The sequence below is a fragment of the Drosophila eugracilis genome, unplaced genomic scaffold (genome assembly GCF_018153835.1).
Source record: "Drosophila eugracilis isolate 14026-0451.02 unplaced genomic scaffold, ASM1815383v1 contig_2154, whole genome shotgun sequence".
Classification (NCBI taxonomy): Eukaryota; Metazoa; Arthropoda; class Insecta; order Diptera; family Drosophilidae; genus Drosophila; species Drosophila eugracilis.
In genome coordinates this window covers 3,568,355-3,585,171 of record NW_024573038.1, presented here as the reverse complement: position 1 = coordinate 3,585,171, position 16,817 = coordinate 3,568,355, and the positions used below count along the sequence as shown (strand labels likewise).

Sequence of the window (16,817 nt, the reverse complement as noted above, 5' to 3'; positions counted from 1 at the left end):
GACGACACAGAGCTGCCCACACATCCCCCCGGCCCCACTTTTCACTTTTCCCGTGTTTTCGGGGGTGGTGGGTGGTTTCAGCGGTGTCTCGCTTTTGCTTTGACCCACTTTCCGTGCGTTCAACTCTCATAGCTGGGGCCAACAAAACCAACAACAACAAAAAAAAACGAAGCGAGAGCCGAGGCAAAAAAACCGAACCGGATGCACGGGTTCGGGGGTTGATTGTGGAAATACACGAAAATTTTTAGGGGTTACGCTCTGGGTGCAACGAAAGTGTTTACCTCCCCGCCACCGCCCCCCTGAAAGTGGTCATGTGACTGTGTTTCTCTGGCTGTGCTACGGTGGCTCTTGGGGTCTCCGGATTCCGGAGCTGGAGCAATGACCGCAGCTGGCCAAAGTTGAAGGATAAATGTTGCAGAGCCAGAGAGAGCAGAGCGAGCGGCAGGACAGGAAGTGCCCCATTCCTGACCATCTCTGTCTTTTGTTAAATCAGTTTCGGGCACCATCGAGTGCTCCACATTCTGCTGCTTCTCATATTTATATCCGAATATTTATAACCGCACACATATGCTGTACGTTTTTTGTATTTTTTCTTCACTACTTGTCATTTTTTGTCCGAGGCATGTCTCCCATCTATTTGCCAGTGCCCGTGCCCGTGCCCCTTCAGCCGTGCGTCACGGCGTGAGAAAGAGAGGGGGAGGGCGAGCAGTTCAACGAACTCTCGGCAATTATTTCGCAATTACTTTTGTGTGGTTTGGCCTTTGATCTGATCTATCGATAGAGATAGGTTCTAAGCATTCGAACACGCCTGGCTAAGCTCGAAATCAATGTTGAGTGGGGGAGGTGTCGAATGGGGGATACCTTGTTTGGTTAGGTAGTTAATATACAAAGCTTAATTATGAGTATCTGGGTAGTTAGTATCTATTTGAAGTCACCTTTAATTTTAGCTTGCAATCGTTTTTTTTCGATCAAGCTATGCTACAACTATATTGCTGAAGGTAAACTTCTATAACTGCAACAAATTTTCATTAAAATAATCCCTCAAAAATATCTATTTGACAAGCTTCCTTCGATAATGAGGCCTTATAAATTAGTTTACAGGTGTGATGATTACTTTGATGGCATTTGAATAGAAACATTATTAAGCATTTTGTAAAGCAAAATGAATTTAAATTTGCCCCAACTAAGTTCCCGTCATTACCCAATTTTCGGCCAGGCCGTCTGCAATTGACGCAAGTGGAAACACTTTTCGGCGCTCAAAACAATTATCTAGCATTATTGCGCGATTGTTATTTGGGTCTGGTAGGCGAGCAAACAAAGGTAATCATACATACACAAAAACAACAAAAATAACAACAAAATATATAGAAATAATAATGCCAAAGAGCTAAAATCTAATCCAAGACAAGTCAAGCAATTGCGGCAAATATTAAAACAGTTGACCAAACACTCGCACATGGGGCATGAAACTCGTTTCAGAGACCCACGAAAAAAAGCATGGAAAAAGAGAGAGGCAAGGTCTTTTGCGTGCGACTGCAACAGCAGCAACAGCAGCAGCAGTGCGAATCTAACTGCAGTTCTGCGCAGGTCGTTGCCATTTGGCAGAGCGCAAAAGAGACGGGGCTAAGCCAAAACAGAGAGAGAGAGAGATGGGGATAGCAGGTGATGACGGCCTCAAGCTGACCAAAAGTGCACTGAACTCTGAACGAAGTCGAATGCCGAAGCCCCTGATTCTACCCGTCTCAGTCTTCCCCTCCTTTCTTCTCCACCGACTCACTCCACCTCCACTCCCACACATCTACCGTCTCTTTCTGGTGGCTTTAATGGCCGGTATTAATGTAATTTCAATCATTGTCTTCGCCTTTTTCGGCTGCCTTTGCTGTCATATAAATTCTTCATTGCTGTTGGCGGCTCTTTTAATGACTCACCCGAAAGCCAGGCTTCCAAAAATGATCAAAACCGGCCAAAATGTAAGCTCACGTGCTGTATTTGGGCGTACGTCGACGTTTTTTCATGATTTTTTCGAGTGTGATTTGATTTTGTTTCAGTTGCAACGCATTGAGATCTCTATCGCCATCTCGCTCGGCTAAGTGTTCGCTTTAAATGCGTACACTTAGAGAAATGATCATTTAAACGTAATTCTATATTTACAACCTTAACATTGATTTAATGTTTTAATCTTTCAGTTTTAGATCTTTATTAAGGTCCACTTTAAGAAAATGAATGAATGAATGTTCCTTCTTAATTCTTTAGTTATTGGAAGATAAATCTAAAAAGGGTTTTTTTCTATTTTTCCTAAGAATATGACATTATTTTCTCTCAGTGCACCAGCGCACAGCTGCAGCTTTGACTCGTATTATGCAACAGCTTTGAACAATTTATGACAAAAGTCATTGCAAATTATTTTCAATATTGAGTCATATATGTGAGAGACTGCCTCTGTCGATGCAAAAACACAAATTCCCACTGCAGGAAGTGGGCGTGGCTCGAGTTGATTACAGTCTATAATTGAAATATTGAGTTCAGAGTTCTAGGCAATCGGGAATATAGTAATTTCAGCTTCACAGCCATCCATCAAGATTCGATCTTTATCGACGATATTTCGGTGTTCGGTGTTCGGTGTTCGATGTTCGGGCAAATTGCATAGAATTAATCAAATTTGGCCAGACGACAAAGAATTTCGGTTGCAAAACAATGCCTAACTAGATTATATTATTGTTCATTTTTTATAGTCAAATGAGCTAGAAGCCATAGTCAGATTGCAAGTTGAGTAAAATTGCAGTCAGAGGAATTTGTTTTACGACAAATTTACTTGTTCAAAGTGACTTTGGTGAAATAATTTTTCGCTTTTCAGGCCAGACGGCGCCTCTAAATTTACACCCAAAATGTGTGTTGGCCAATAATAAGATTTGAGATTTTGGCCTACTACTTGCTGACCATTAACCAGTCCGTTTTTTGCCCAAAAACCAAACAACTCATAATCGTTTTTTGAGTAGGCGAAATGGCAAAGTTTTCCAAAATTTTCGAGAACATTGCGTAACATTGTCGAACTGAAAAACTGAACACTGAAAACTGATCTGAAAATGTTTTGTGGCCAACAAGTTTATCACAAGTGCTGACAGCACTTGTCCAATGGCAATAATTTATTTGATTAATTTATAAATTGCATTTGCCCGACAAGAGCAACAAGAAAATTGCCCAGCCATCTAAAGTGTGTGTGTGTTGGTGTGCAGCTAGTGTGTGTAGCTGTAGCAATGTGAGTGTGCGATGCAAAGTGAGGTCGCTGCCGTTCAATAACCTCGAGTGTCTGCGGAGAGCCTCTCTACGCAATTGCAATTGCAGCCAACGAAGTCAACGGGCATGGCAACAACTCTACACTATAGTACACTATGGCATACCATATACACTATAGAACACACACACACACACACACACGAGGCTCTTGGCAACACACGTATACGCACGCACACACATTCAAAGGAACACTAATCGGTCGAGTCCGTTCGTCTGTTTTTTAGTCGCTCGTTTGTCCGTTGCGTGGTAATTGCTTTCGGGGGATTTCTGGGTGTTCTATGAGTTCAGGGGGATTTCTGGGGGTTCTACAAAAAATCTGGGATATCCAGGTGGGGGATACCGATAAGAACAGTGGGCGGGGGAGAGGCATCCAGAGAATGCATTCTATGCAGTCTCGGTATTCCAATGACTTACAAAGGTGACTTACTCAGCTGACTTATGAGGGGAACTTAAATGGGTAACACAAAGCACAGAAGGAGAGAGAAACATACCTGGAAATAGAGAGAAAGATAAAGAGGATATTAGAATAAAAATAATTAAAAGTTGATTAAAGTGTTAATATGTACATTTTAAGGTAACTTAGAGAATTGGATTAAATACTCCTCAGATCTAATGAGAACAAAGAAAATAGTTAAAACTTGCAAGTCTCCTAAACCTTCATCAGAATTCCTCCTTGTCTGCACCAATTAAACGAAACCAAAACCTAATAAATCCGAACCCAAGCAAACCCAGCCAATCTAGAGCTAAACTTCACTTCATATGCAACGAACTCAGTTAAGATCTTTTCCAAAAATAAAGAAAAAAAACGAAATAAAAACGACATAGAACACAGAGCCCAATTAACAGCGGGGCAATCTTATCCGCACCATCTCAGGCCATTTCCACCATTGGAGGCACTCAATCATAGAGACCACGGCACTTATCAGAACCCCCCCATCAAAAGTGAGAAGCCACTGGAACTCCGCACGGAACCCTACAGAAAATGCAGAGCAATGGAACTGGGACTAAAGACCCTCGACGACAGCCTGGCTCCACTTCACCTGCCCATTTGGAACTCTTTTTTCTTTATTTTTTCCCCAACCCCATGCCCCGCGATTCCTTGGGCAATTAAACCGAATCAAAGACCACAAAGGCAACAAGAGCTCCAGCTCCAGCTCCAGCTCCATACGTTCATATGGTGTTAGTCTGTTAGTCAGTTAGTCAGCAGCGCTAGTCGTTATCGCATTTCACAATTTTAGAACAAGCACACACTTACACACACTGATACAGATACGAACACATATACAGATACGAAAACGCAGCAGGCGGCGAGTAACTAACCTAACCCAAGCTAACCTACGCTAACCCAATTCGTTGAGTTCAATAAACTCAACCGCAAAACGAGGAGGCAAACTAAGGGGGCGGGGCACAACGGGTTTGGGCGGTGAACGGACGGTCGTGGAGGAGGTGGGGGGAATAAAGTTCTTGGATTAGGGTATTCCCCTCACCCAAAACACCCCCTGCCCCTTATAATAGAATTCTAAAATATAGATTAGCTGTAAATCTTCAAGCCTAATCAGCGGGCATTCAAATAGAAATGCACCGAAAGATAATTTGGGTATAAAATATTCAATTAATTAAACTAACAATAAATGTGAGAATTAGTTAAGCAGAAGATATATTTATTTGATATTTAACCTGCATTTTAATACTCTTTCAAAGATTTCTTTTTATCAATTTGAAATGTATCCAAGTTTTAGTACTCAGAATTGTTGGTTTTCAAAAAGTACCACCATAAATCAAAGCCTATTATTAACACAAATTTTAGCAGTAATTACCATAAAAATGTAATTTTTATTTTAATACCCTCTAATCATCCTAACCTTGTTTCACACAAACTATTAATTTAATTGCTAAAACTAAGCAGGCGGGTAATAGCCTTTAAATACCCTATGATTTTTTGTTGATTTCGGTTTTTATGCTGTACTAAAATTAATTAAAAACTTGTTTTCATTTTTCTCAGTGCCGAAACGATATTTCTAGACTTTTATAATGACATGCATGCTCTGCTCTGGCCTGGGCCCGAGTTCTCCTCAGAGTTCTTCGGTCTTCAGTGGCCTGCCTCAACTAGAACTTGCTTGACTTCGTTGCTTTTGGCTTGCTTTTGGTGTGCTTTTGCTTTGCTTTGCTTTTGCCTTGCTGGCTGTTTTGCTTTTCAGTTGTGTTCTGTTCTGTTCTGTCGTTTTCCATCGCTGTTTTGTCGTTGTCGTCGTTTTCTGAGCGGCAAGGCAGAGTTTTCCACTGGCAGCGGCGCCCACCCGAAGTTCATTGCACTTGGTATAGCGGCATATTTTGCATTCATCTCTCTCTCCCTCTCGCTCATTCGCTGAGTTTTCTTTTGGCTTTCCTGTGACTGCCTTTTACTTGGCAGCCGTATTCTTATCTACTTCGGCTGTGTGACCCACAACTCAGGCGAAAATGCCTTTGCCGAAAAAAGACTCCTTTGCATTTCGCTTGTTTTTCCTACAATTTTCTTTATTTTTCGTGATTTTTTCTGGCACATTTGTGCTGTCGAAATAATTGCATTAATGACACACACACAAACACACACACACAGAAGCACTCGCTTGCAGCAAGAATTATTATGCTTGTCACTTAAAATTTTGTAGGTTCTGTTAATTAAAAGCAATTAAAAATAGTCTTCGCCTCTCAAGTGGATTCCTGACAACGTCGCGTCGTTCGGCGTTCTTTTATTTTTAATTTTTTTTTTTTTGGGACTTACTCTGACAGCCTTCTGACGGAAACACGAATTTTAGGCATTTGAAAAACGATTTGTCGCCGAACTCACTCTCGCACTCGCACACACTTTTATTATTAGACGAAATTTATGTTGGAAAACCAAGGAAAAACTGAAGGAAAACAAGTAAGGCGAACTTTTTTGGCGGAGTATTTTTGTGTGCTTCGAAGAAATGGGTTAGCCGACAAATTGATTGTTTTGCGACTGTCTGAGGGAAAAAAGGGACTAGGCATTTTTCAAATTTTAGAGCAGTGTATTCAAATCTTTATAAATTTAATCGTAAATTTGATTCGTAAGAACCTTTAAAAAGTTGCAACCTGAAACGCAAACAAAACACTTTAATAACTCAACTAGAAGCCACGTTAGCAGAGTCAATCAAATAATTGGAGTGCTGTGATATGTTGTTTCTGCATCGATTTCAATGAATTAATTGCGCTCAAGTTGAATGACTCGTTGCATCTGTCACCCACTTGAGAGCGCCGCTTGATTTTTCAATTTGTTGTCGAAAAATACAAATTTTCTTGGACCTAATGCCTATGGATTGGTGTCGGCTCGATATTCAAATATCAAACGTAACACAGACGAAGCCCCAGCGAAATCAATTGCGAATTTGAATTGTAAAGAGTTGGGCTGATCTGAGCTGAGCTGAGCTGGGCTGCGCTGCGCTAAGGAGGAGAACAACAACGAGATCTTTAGAGCCCGGGCTCGCTTTGGTTTTGGTTTGGTTTTGGTTAGGCTTGGGCCCATTAAATGCAATTCCATCTACTTGACTTGGGTCCGCCATCGAGTCACGTTTTTTCGCTTTTTTCGCCAGAGGAGCTAGAGGGGCTTTTGGACAACTCTGTTCAGCTGAGGTGATTGTACGGGCTGGCTAACAAGGTACGTGCTGCGGATTTCTGAAGGCTGCCGAACGAGTTTCGCATGAAGCGGAGTACCGAAAAAAACTAAAATCTATCTCAAATTGTCTTACATTCGATTTTTTCAGAGTCAACATAAATTACAAGCGGCTTGATCTTATTCTGCTGAAAACTGCAAAACTCCACTCAGTTTGACATTTTCGTTGGTTTTTTTATTTTTGGTTTTTATATATTACTTACAGCCGTCTGTTGCATGTTTGAGGTTATGACAATAGCCCCTGACTGACATGAGGCGACTTCAATTCGATTCGATTCGACACGACACGGCACGACACCATTAAATGAGGCAAGGTGTTGTTTTCAGATCGCGCCTTAAGGGTCTCCATGTTAGGAGCTATTTAACGTTGTGGTTAGAGAGCCAGGAAAAAATGTCAAACGTCGCTGGATGACATAATCGTGTGTAAGGACAATAGGGTCTCTTTAAAAATAATGGGCGAAAATATGGCTCATTAATGATTGGCCAAGAGCATGAACTTTTCAAAATGACAAGAAAAGCTGAATACTTCGAAAGATATTTCATGATTTCTCCAGTTAAAAAGCACAATAATGCTGCAGGTAACAAAATACAAAACTCAAAAGTGCTAATAATCTTTTATTATTCCCATTTAAAAGCAATAAATATAATCCAAGCCTATTCAACATAGCCTTTCCTTTCCAACCCATTTTAAACCCAATTATTACTCATACGCACTGTGCGCGTTAATGTTGCCCGCCTCCGTTTGGCACGCCCATTTAGCGACCCCCTTTGAGCCCACAAAGCCACATTATGAGCAACGCACAGAGGCAACAACAGCAACATGGCTAAAATTCTATACGGGGCAGGGCAAATATTAGATTACTCATACGCAGCGTTGACCAGGCCAAAACAGACTGTTCCACATTAATTGCCATAAAAATAGTGGCAGCCGGGGGGTAAGAGGAGGTGGGCGGGCACATTCATAGAATTTGTGACGGAAATGAGTTAGTGCCATTTGGCATGCCCCCAACCATAGAAGGGGGTAAAAGGGGCGGGCGAAAAGGGGGATTGCAATGCACACGCATGCAATAGAAGCGCGTGCAGTGACTACCAAAAACAGAGAGGCGCAGGGAAAACAGCGGAGTAGGGGGACCTGGCCACCATGCATACCCGTTGCTGATGTTTTTTGGCCTGCTGCATTGCCGGGTTGCATAATTATCATGCAACATGCGGCAGTCGACATGGAGTGTCTGAGATTTGTGGCCAAAACAAAACGTAGTTTAACGCCTGAGAGGGTTTTGGCCTCGGCGCTTTCCCCTTCCCTTCACCTGGGAAAATGGGAAAGGGGCCTGGAGATAGGCTTAGTCACGCACTTCACGCACAATTTTCCCCGGGTTAGAGTGAAGAGTTTTCAATGAAATTCAAGCGGGTTGAGGTGATAAAAGAGAGGTGAAATAAAAGCCATGTTGGGTAGTTTAAGCTGATCGTAAATCAAAGGAGATGTTTGATATATTGTTCAGGAATTAAACAGCCGTTATAATGGGTTAATAAATCAAAACCTAAATGTAAGGAAATGTAAAATGTAATAAGTGTATGCAAAGGCGATTAGAAGGGGTTAGAAATTTCTATTTGCTCAACATTTTAATACATAGTTTAAAAAAGAAAGGGCTCATATAACTTAGGTAAATTTAAAATCATATTAAGATTCAAGAATAACAAAAAATGCGGTTAACTAACAACAGTTCTAAGTACTTCCCCAACTCCAACTTCTCAAACTCCTAAGTATTACCAAGCACACGACAACTCCTCGATCCACCCTCCTTCTCCTCAACTAAATCCCCCTGATTTAATGCCTCCTCCTCCTCCCGGGCTATTTTGTGGTCTGTCCGTGGGCCTTTTGCTGCCTGGCAACTGGCAACTAACAGCGAAACGTGCGTGGCATGACCATTGCTATCAAAACCTGGCCAAAACAGTGAGTGGCTAAGGGGCGGGGAAACCCTGGGCAGCAGCTGCGCTACTGGAAGGCAGTTGGAGCGGTCTTTGACCGCGGCAGCCAGTAACCGTTAGGTAGCCAGAAGGATTACGAGCTGGGCCGCAATGTTTGGCCGCTTGTCCGAGGTTAGTACACAAGCAAGCAAAGAAAACCAAGAAAAAAGAGGCAGCAGCGAAATCAGTTAAAGCTAAACGCCTGCCGGCCAGTTGCAAGGTTTTTTTCTTACTTTATGGTTCTTTTTCGACTACCAATCCGCTCCGAACTTCATTCCCCATTCGCCTCGCGTGCTCAACAAAGTTGCATTGTTACTACCGCGGATTCGGGCTCGGATTGGCTTGGATTGGATTGGATTGCTTGGTTTGGCTTGAGTTGAGGTTGGCTTTTGCGGGGCTATGGGGCATATTTCGTGTTGCTTATCGCGCCTCAAAATGCTGCGCGGGGCCACATAAATCAATTAGTCGAGGAGGAAGGGCGCCCATTTTGTTTTAGGGATAATTGATGGCTTGTTCAGGGCGGTACTTACAATGAAAATTGTTGGGTGGGCTTGGGAATTGAGCGGAGCGAATCCAAAAAAATCAAATGCTTACCTGGAATGAGAAGAGGGAGAAATATGTTAGGAGAAATGCGGAACCACTTGGTATGCAACTTAATTTGGGCTACTGGTTAAAGTAAGTATCGGGGGTGGGAATGACCCGTCTTGGAAGATAACCCAAGGACCTAAGTTTGGGCAGGGTTAAATTGGAGGGACTTGAAGTTTTTACTCTACTTACAAGGAGGGTAACTTAATTAGAGATCTTACCATTAAAGCCATTTCTAACTTAGACAAATAAATGCAAATATTACATAGTCTCCCATTGACTTCTGCAGAACAAGATCGTAAAATGGACTCACACTTTAAATAAAAAGTCATGTGACATACTAAGCTCCATTTGGACCAACCCTAAAGTCTAAATACCAATCATTTTCAAGCCAAATTTCCCATGCCAAAAGTTCAATTAAACAAGCAAATTAACTCGTACCAACCGTGTTGGGCTCCCTTAAACTTAATTGCTGGGCCCAAAAGAACGATTCCCTTGGCAGGCAATTAACGAATCGTGAGCCATTCCCACGCCACGCCGACTATCCTGGCCAAGATGGCACGCCCCGCTGCCGCACAGGCCACATAAATAATTCGCTCTTAATTATTGGCCAAGTCAAGGCGAAAACGGAGCGAGCAGCGAGAAACAGCATAAAACTGTCAACGGCAAAATGTCAGACGGTTTTTTGACTTATGACATAAGACAATTATAGCCAAGGTGCAGCCGCCAAACATTGGCACATTGAACTCTCTAGCCGCTGATGTTGCTGCCGAGCTGCTGTCTTGCTGCCTTTGCTGCCCTGTTGCAGTGGCAACATCTAGAAGCGACTTGCAACATGTGATCGACTCGGCAGTTTTGGGTTCGTGTCTCGGATAGCTCGGGTTTTTCCTCGCGCCAAAGTGCATTCAACCCGGGCTGACGTCAACGTTTTGGCTTGGCAAAGAAAGCAGAGTCAATGCACTTTGCTGCAACTATTCAGCCTTTCTCCCTCTTCCACACGGTCTCTCCATCTCGCTCTGCGAGTTGCGGTACTTTCATTGCTCAAACAGCAAGCAAAAATAAAGCAAAGCATCAGAAAAACTCGTTGCGTTTGTTGCAAGTTCGTTGACGTTCTGTATTTCTGCTGTGCTCTTCTAGTGTGAGTGTTCTAGAATGTTGCCAACCAACTGGGAAATTTCCAGCTAGATTGCAGCGGAGAAAGAGAAAGCAACAGCATGTGCAACATGTTGAGCGGCCTGAGGAAAACCCAAACAAAAAGCAAAGCAAAGCTGGCGAAATGTGACATCAGATGGGAAGAGGTTACATAAGATAGTTTTTTTGTACTTAATTTGAGTATTTAAGTGTGGGAAAAGCAGAAAAATATTTTTTTGATGCTGCGGAAAACTAAAGAAGACCAAAAATTAAATTAAAGAAATAAATTAATGCCCAACAAGAACATACCAAAGTCATTTATTATTTCCATTTGTGTGCCTAAAATATTTAAATGAAATGCCAGCTGTAGAATTCCCAAGAACAAGTCATTATTTAACAGAAAATATTTAATTTGCCGAAATTTTAATAAGTCGAAAAGTTCTGCCCAATATTTCATCTTTTCAATTAGCCGTGGAATGAGACAACCCTTGAACCCTCGCAACAACCCTTCGCACAAGCTCCCCCCTTTTGGCTCCACAAACAGCAGTCTAAACAAACACAATATTTTGGCCCATCAGCAGTAGCAACAGCGGAAGCAGCAGCAGCAGCTGTGGAAAAGTGAAACAAGCTAAGCCGCAAGTCAAACAGCACCCCCTTGGAAAAAGGGGTAAGTAACCTCGAATGAAAGCAAAGTCTTTTGCGAGCTGGAGCCAAAAGCTGATGGCGGGGGAGCAAAGTGGCACGTGGCTCGAGAGTCGGGGCGAATGACTTTTAACTGGGTCAGCAAAAGTGGCTGCTGTCCCTCAGCTTCGGGGGTGGTTCAGGTATACATATATGTATATATATCCATATATTTGCTCAGCCCCTCAACACAAGCACACACACATACACATGCACATTTGAACACATTTTACTATCGCTCGTAACAGAAAGGAAAAAAAATGGAATTTAGCATTGCTAGTAGAGTGGCTGCAGTGGCTGTTGCAGTTGCAGTTGCCGTTGCAGTTGCAGCTGCCGTTGCTGTTGCACGTTCTCTTTGCCCACATAAGATAAGGCCAAAACTCAAAAGGCCGTCCGAGGTGGGCGTGGCAGCGCCATAAATTTGCTCGCCATTTGATTCTGCTCTTAGCACTAATTACTCAGTCGCTGGAACAAATAAACGAATTCGATTTGGCCTTGGCTGAGCAGAAAAGCATATTTACTAGTGGAATAATTAGTCATTTGCATTTTAATGGCTCTTTTAAGTGTGCCTCTGTGTTCTTGGAAGCTTTATGGCCGTATTGCATAATGTTTTTAGAAGGAAATGTGTGTTATGCTCGTTATTTTGAATATTTGGAGAACCTTGTCCTGAAATTTTTTGACGAGCTTTTTATGTCTATTTCGGTAAACATATTTTAATTATTCTTCTGAAAATCTTTAATTATTACAAAATAATATTTTTATACTAAGTTTATCTTTACTAAGTTGAATTTAATTTTGAATTTATTTTTATTTAAGCTTTTTCATACTCATGCTCTATTTAGCCACTCTCAAAAGCTTCTTGCTACAAGAGCTATCAATCTACAATATTTCGTTGCATACTTGTGTGCTTGAGAAAAAGCACACTACTCGATCGTAAGCAAGACACCTAACACCAGGTGGCGCTAAAAGTATGTGTAGAAAAAATGTAAAATATATATGTATTCTATGTAAAATGCATTTTGGAGATCTGCAAGCAACATTTTTTGTTCATTTTTGCATAAACTAAGTTTATTATGAAGCATTGGATTAGATTTTCTTACTCAATTTTAAACATTAAAAGACTTTTCAAAGATATGTCTAGTAAAAAAAGAACAAGACATTTAGTGCCAATCTGCTGATAATCTGATTACACATCTAGCTATCTAGCACAAGCAAACGCTTTCGATGCGCTGGCCTGTAACCCAAATAGGCTGAGGTTGTTGACCCAATTTTTGCAAGGTGCATTGAACTGTTTGTGGGCAGAAAAGCAGAAAGGCAGAAAACGTCACTAGCGATGCGTAAGCGAAAGAGAGCGAAAAAGAGAGTGGGAGAGTGTTTTTGCATTGCGACTTCTGCGTGAGTGTGTGCGTGCTGTGTTTGTTTGGCTAGTTGTAAAATGGAAATGAGTGGGAAAACTAGAGCTCAATTTTAGCACAGTTATCCGGTTGAGAAGGCAACAAAATAAATAAAGGAATAAATTATAAAGCTAGCCCATATTACATTTTCAAACACAAAAATGACTACTACAGTATACTGTATATTATTATTCACAATTTTGGTGATAAATGTTGACACTCAGGAAATAGGAAGCACATACTATTGTATGTTTGCATTATCATAAAAGTTTCCTTCTTTTAAAAAACATGACACTATGACAATTTTTTAGTCATTTTATTATTTATTGCCAAAATGTAATTTTTAACATTTCTGTATTTTTTGTACTAAAAACATTAATTTGTTTCATTGCCTATTTTAAAGTGAGCTAATTTTAAATATTTTTCTATTTTGTATTTTGAGACCCAATCGAAAAGGAAATGCATTTTCTAGAATTTTCCCTTGAGATACACAACCTAAATACGACCGAATAGTGTCTCCCACCCCCATTTGCTCCCCCTCTTCTTTCTCCTATCTTTTCTCACTTTTCTCACCCCTCTGCCACACCTCATGCTCACTCACACATACACTCACTCACACGCCTAGACAATTTCATGCAACGCTGCGCCGCTGCTAACGCCTCAGCCACCGTCGACAGCGACTGCAGTCAGTCGTTCAAGTGCATTTCAGAGCATTAACCTTTGTGTCTCTGTGTGTAAGTGTAGTTGTGTGTTTGTGTGTCCTAGCCCAACATTCACTGCTCTCTTTTGAGCTATCGCTCTCTCTCTAGTTTTTCCTGGCTTTTCCTTTTGGTTTTCCAATTTGAAGTGCAGGCAAGTGGAAAACCTCGAAAGCAAACTGGGAATTGAGGTCTCCCATGATAAAATCTCGGGAATGGCGCAAATATGGGTGTATAGTATGTTTTCCCCACTGATAAATCCAGCCCAAAATGTATTTTTTTGTTTATTTTGGGAGTTTATTTTTCTACCGTCTTTCTTTGCTTTTCTTTCTTTGAGATTATCAAGTGCAGTTGGTGTTTGTTCATACTACAATCATTATCTACTGAGTGCTCTAAAATTGATGCAGGTTAGGGTCTATGAAAGGTGACGGGGATAGATGGATGTAGTAGGAAAAGGGAGGGGAGTAAAACAAATAATATGTACATTGAAAATGTTAATAAGGTTAATTATACATTTTTGTTTAAATTCTATATTATTTTTGGCCACAAATCAAGGAAAATATAGTAAAACATTGTTCTCGCTCTTTATAAACTGCAATGAAAAAACTGAGAGCCCAAAAAGAGAGCGCGAGAGTAACGCTCTCTTTTCGCCTTCTCCTCCTCTCCCTCTGCTGCTTTCTTGTGGCCTATGCTGCGTACGCTGCTTCTGTTTCTGCTTTGACATTGAACGAGTTCATTCACATTTGCTGCACGCACACCACTGCAGCGCCACTCACACACATACTGGCACGAAAAACTACACGAAGCATAAACAACAACTGCCGAAGCGAAATGAAAAAAAGAGTACAAAAAGAAGAGAGCCACACCGAGCAGCAGTGAAAAAAGAAAGAAAATAACAAAAAATAATGTATGCAAGTGTGTGCGTAAATAAATAAATATGCTAAATAATGTGAAAAGAATAACAAACACGTTAGATAATAGTTCCAGAATCAGAAATAAAGAAAGCTGACCACAAAGAAGAGTCCCCCGGCATTTTATTGAAAATTAACATCTATTTGACTATTCCTCTTCGTCTCCGCTTTGCATGCTCCTTCGTAGTGGTCCCTCGAAAAAAAACAACAAAATAATATCACCTGTCCTCTACAATTTTTTAGTTACGAAATCGGGAAATTGGGTCATTAAGGCAGCAGGCAACAAATGTGTGAAAGACACAAACTAGTTGGGTTAAGGATAATGGAGGGGGTTAATGTGAGTTGAGATGTGAGTCATGGATAAACTATTTTGATAGTTGTTTAGAAAAAAGTCATTTTTTCCAACAACTACTTTAAGAATTAGTAACTATCAAGGAAGCAATTAATTTTACCTTTATTTTTAATATCTCAAACGATTAATTTGGTGTAATTTTTATGTTTTTATTTCCGGAGTTAGCATTTCAATTATTATAACCAAACATATTTTGAATAAAATCGAAACTACAAAACATTTAGAGACTTTAGAAAATATTCTTCCTCCTTCCTTTGTGAAGATTTGTGAAGATAATAACACGCAGTTTAAAGTTCTTGCAGAAAATATAATATAACTAAAGTCTTAAATTAATATAACCATTTAAGCTTCCACCGTGAAAAATCGCATATAGTGAGCCTAAAAGTTCTATAAATATCCAACTAGTTTTTTGTCAAACCTTTTCCGCCATAATTAATCAGCGCGTAGAACCCTTAAGCGGCACTAAAACTATTAAATACGAGCAAGAACGAGTTTCGAACAGAGCTTCAGTTGCCAAGTGTTGAAGTGAGTCAGTTGGCAAGCGAATGAAGTCATTCGTCAAGCTCGAAACGCAGAAAAGATCTAAAGCAAAAATAAAAAAAGCATAAAACCCAAGAATCTGTCTCTGAAATAGAGGTCAATAGACAAGACGAAGGTCCATCGAGCAGATCAGGTAGGCAGGCCACTCAGAAATCGTGGCCACAAATGGCCAGGGCGGAAATATCAGCCAAAATGAGACACGCGGCGTATGAGCAATATGCGAAACTCGCTTCCTCAAAGGGAGCGAGCGGGATGGGAGTAGTGTGTGCGTGAGCAAGCGAGAACGAGAGATGGCCTAACTCTGGCCTAACCTTGAACTTCAAAAAAGCGCGAAGGAAACACAAATTTTAGGCCTACCTATTCAGCTAAACATATATTTACATTCACATAATAAACATATAAATTAGCACACAACAAAAGAAGTTCCAAGAAACTTGAAAAGCCAAAAAGAAACTGGTTCAAAGTCAATGAACTTCTGCTTCTTCCTTTGCAGATCGATTCCAGTTTTGTGTGGACATACAGTGGTCATTTGCCAAATTTTAATCATTAAAAAATTTCAAGGGGTTTCACATCTAAGGGTATCTATTTTTTGAAAATCCAAAAGCCGATTTTTTAAAATTTTAACATCTTTGCGATCACTGTGCTAAAATTTCTGCAACGTTTGAAATTTCAGACGCGCAGACAGCTTAAATGCAAAAACAAATACATGGACCGCCAAGGGCCAGACGAAAAGAAAGGGATGGCGGATGGTAAGAGAGAGCCAGAACGAGAACGAACCTCGACTGGCTGTTAACCCAATTCAAGGACGTCATTGAGACATTAAACCCGACTCGCTCCTCAAACTCCGAGTGCGCCGGCGAATATAAGGGAATAGGGCAAACTACTTTGCCAAGGTTGTGCAGAATGGATGTGGTGATGGTTGCGTGACACGATCCTATCGTGATCCTCGGGGAAAGCTTGGGCTGATTGCGATTTTCTCAAGCGAGACACTCATCTCTGGAAGAGGAGAACAATCACTGGAACGATCACTGGACTCTGGCCAGAGGTTCAGCTCTTTGGGCGAATGAACTTGCCGGCATTTTCAATGTCACAGACGACAAAGGGCGGCAACGCAGGCTTTAAAAAGCAGCAGGAGCCGAGGAAAACACTGAAAAAAAATACTCGATACCTATTAAGGGGGCAAGTGGCTTAAAGGATATTTTAATAATACCTTTTTCTAAATTTGTTTTTTAATATCTAAACCTTTTGAGTCTGATTTAATACCTTTGTTATATCACAATGAGAATGTAATTGTCTTTTAAGTTCCACAAAATCGGAAAATTGATCAAACAATATTGAACAGATGCCCTCTTCTTCAAATACAATTATCATCGTATTGCATTGATCCCTAATTTGATTTTGCAGTGCAGAATGAAAAGAATCATCCACAAAGGCACTGAAGGTTTCGTTCTGGTTTGGTGGTTGCTTTAGTTTATTTTTCAGTTTTTTTGTGTCTCATTTGCTTTGCCCAGGATTGGGTTTGTTGTACATTTTGATTTATTTTATTGCGACGCAATTTAATGCAAGGACAATTCGCCAGACGACGACGCAGGTTTT

The 16,817-nt window shown here is 40.9% G+C and overlaps 1 protein-coding gene across 3 annotated transcripts in view; it reads right to left on the bottom strand.

Annotated features, from left to right (window-relative positions):
- LOC108108489 (ecdysone-induced protein 75B, isoforms C/D) overlaps nucleotides 1–16,817 on the bottom strand; it is a 106,427-nt gene that overhangs the window by 26,294 nt on the left and 63,316 nt on the right. The window lies entirely within an intron of this gene.